General features: G+C 46.4%; 1 non-coding gene across 1 annotated transcript; it reads right to left on the bottom strand.

Moving 5' to 3' along the window:
* Positions 1-1,058: 1,058 nt before the first annotated feature.
* Positions 1,059-1,133, bottom strand: TRNAV-GAC (transfer RNA valine (anticodon GAC)). The gene has a single exon. It is a non-coding gene; the product is annotated as a tRNA-Val (tRNA).
* Between the last annotated feature and the right edge of the window lie 1,991 nt (positions 1,134-3,124).

Here is a 3,124-nt window from a genome sequence, read left to right as displayed (position 1 = left end):
GACCCTAGAGGTCCCTTTCAGCTCTATGATTCTAGGATTCTACGATGCTCACTTGTATGCTTTCCTTTGGCTTTCTCTTCAGCTAAACAGTTGCATTTTCCAGATCTCAGATCGACTACAGGCAGCTGGTCCACAGCAAACTCACCCATTTAAAGCTGTGCCATGCCTTTCCATTAAGCTAGACTCAAGTCCAGGAGCACATGAAACTGCTCCTGGACTGCTCCTGGAAATCAGGCCTCTTGGTCCATCAAAGTCAGTCTTGTCATCTCAGACTGGCAGCTGCTCTCCAGGGTCTCAGGCAGAGGTCTTTCCTGTCACGTCCTGCCTAGCCGTTTTTCATTGGAGAGGCCGGGGATTGGACCTGGGACCTTCCGCATGCCAAGCAGAGGCTCTTCCACTGAGCTACAGCCCCACTTCATGACTTGCCGGGGTCTCAGGCTGAGGTCTTTTCCATCACCTATTACCTGATCCTTTTAACTGGAGATTCCAGGGATTGAACCTGGGACCTTCTGCATGCCAAGCAGGTGCTCTGCCACTAAGCCACAGGCTCCCCCCAAATCAGTATTGTCTACTCAGACAGGCAGCTGCTCTCCAGGGTATCAGGCAGAGGTCTTTCCTGTCACGTCCCGCCTAGTCCTTTTTCACTGGAAATGCCAGGGATTGAACCTGGGACCTTCTGCATGCCAAGCAGAGGCTATGCCACTGAGTTACAGCCCCACTTCATGGCTCTCCAGGGTTTCAGGCTCAGGTCTTTCCCATCACTTACTACCTGGTTCTTTTAACTGGAGATGCTGGGGATTGAACCTGGGACCTTCTGCATGCCAAGCAAAGGCTCTGCCACTGAGCTATGGCCCTTCTCCATAGCTCTCCAGGGTCTCAGGCTGAGGTCTTTCCCATCACCTCCTGCCTGGTCCTTTTTAACTGGAGATGCCGGGATTGAACCTGGGACCTTCTGCATGCCAAGCAGAGGCTCTGCCACTGAGCTATGGCCCTTCTCCACAGCTCTCAAGGGTCTCAGGCTGAGGTCTCTCCCATCACCTCCTGCCTGGTCCTATAACTGGAGATGCCGGGGATTGAACCTGGGGCCTTCTGCATGTCAAGCAGGTGCTCTGCCACTGAGCCACAGGCTCTCCCCAAATCAGTATTGTCTACTCAGACAGGCAGCGGCTGTCCAGGGTCTCGGACAGAGGTCTTTCCAGGTGCTCTTCCACTGAGCCATGGCCCCTTCCCTGAGCTTTATCCCCAAGTCTTGTGGAATATCCCAACAACCCAGACTTGGCATCCTTACAGTTCTTTCACGACACTCCTCCCATTGTTGCTACCGGATGGAAAATTCCAAGCCTGTCTTTAGGACATGTTTCTTAATCCCTTGCTCATGAGTCTTGAGAACACAGGAAGCAACTCTTTGCGTTCAACAGGTTTCTGGTCCACAACATATGATTCACCTCCTCTCCATCCATCCATCATCCATCCATCCGTCCATCCATCCATCCATCCATCCATCCATCCATCCATCCATCCCTCCATCCCTCCATCCCTCCATCAGGGAGACCGTCTGAAAAAACTTCACCTGCAGACTTTCACCTGGCTTTGAAAGTGGTTAACCTCTGAATAGCCACATAAAGCAATTTAAATATTTACCATTCAGGGCTGTAATTTTTATGCAGAAACCTGTTGGCGAGGGATCGTGCCACTGCCCTTGCGTGTTGACGGGAGGTAGTGTCAACAAGACTTTTGACTTGAGCAATGAGCCACACTCAAGTTCTGCTCGGCACGCAGAAGGTCCCAGGTTCAGTCCCTGGCATCTCCAGTTAAATGGACTTGGTAGTAGGTGATGTGAGAGTCAGTGTAGTGTTGTGGTTAGAGGGTCAGACTAGGATCCGGGAGATCCCGGTTCGAATCCCCACTCATGCCATGGAAGCTGCCTGAGTAACCTTGGGCCAGTCACTCACTCTCAGCCTAAGCTACCTCACAGGGTTCTTGTGAGGAGAAGATGGATAAGAAGAGAATGATGTACACCAGGGGTGGCCAACGGTAGCTCTCCAGATGTTTTTTGCCTACAACTCCCATCAGCTCCAGCCAGCATGGCCAATGGCTGGGGCTGATGGGAGTTGTAGGTAAAAAAACATCTGGAGAGCTACCATTGGTCACCCCTGGTGTACACTGCTTTGGGTGCCCATTGGGAAGAAGGTCAAGGCATGCATAAAAATAATACATAAAAACAGGGGTGGAATTCTAGCAGGAGCTCCTTTGCATACTAGGCCAGATCCCTCTGATGTAGCCAATCCTCCAAGAGTTTACAAAGCTCTTTGTTTGTAAGCTCCAGGAGGATTGGCTGCATAATTTTATTTAGTAACATATGGTAACAATATCTATTTCTTGCATCCTTAATAACTTCTTTTTATCTATCCCATATATTACTTTCTAACCACCCCTCTCCCCGTTACTTGACCCCCACCGGTGTTATTTACTTAAAATACTAACATTTAAAGGTACCCTTAACTAATAAAAACAAAGATTAATATTCTTCTTCCTTCTAAGACTTAATCATAAAAAATTGTCCAATGTCCTTTTATTTTCCACTCTTTTTCTACATATCTTCTAAACTTTTTCGACTCCATTTTAAAAACTTCTAAGTCATAGTCTCTTAAAATTCTTGTTAATTTGTCCATTTCAATCCATGTCATAACTTTTACAATCCAATCCCATTTTTCTGGTATTTTTTCTTGCTTCCACAACTGCGCATACAGTGTCCTAGCAGCTGAAAGCAAGTACCAGATTATAGTTCTATCTTCTTTTGGAAATTTTTCCATTTGTAATCCCAACAGAAAAGTCTCTGCAACTTTCTTAAATTCGTATCCCAAGATCATAGAAATTTCTTGTTGAATCATCTGCCAATACTTTTTTTGCTCTTTCACAAGTCCACCACATATGGTAGAAAGAACCATGTTTTTTACATTTCCAACATCTATCTGGCATCTTATTGTTCATCTTTGCCAACTTTTTAGGAGTCATATACCATCTGTACATCATTTTAAAACAGTTCTCTTTAATACTATGACATGTCGAAAGCTTTATAGAATTCTTCCACAAATATTCCCGAGTTTCCATCTGTATTTCTTTA

The sequence above is a fragment of the Heteronotia binoei genome, unplaced genomic scaffold, assembly GCF_032191835.1.
Source record: "Heteronotia binoei isolate CCM8104 ecotype False Entrance Well unplaced genomic scaffold, APGP_CSIRO_Hbin_v1 ptg000274l, whole genome shotgun sequence".
Lineage (NCBI taxonomy): Eukaryota > Metazoa > Chordata > Lepidosauria > Squamata > Gekkonidae > Heteronotia > Heteronotia binoei.
Note: the sequence above shows the minus strand (reverse complement) of the source record. Positions and strands in the feature narration are given on the sequence as shown.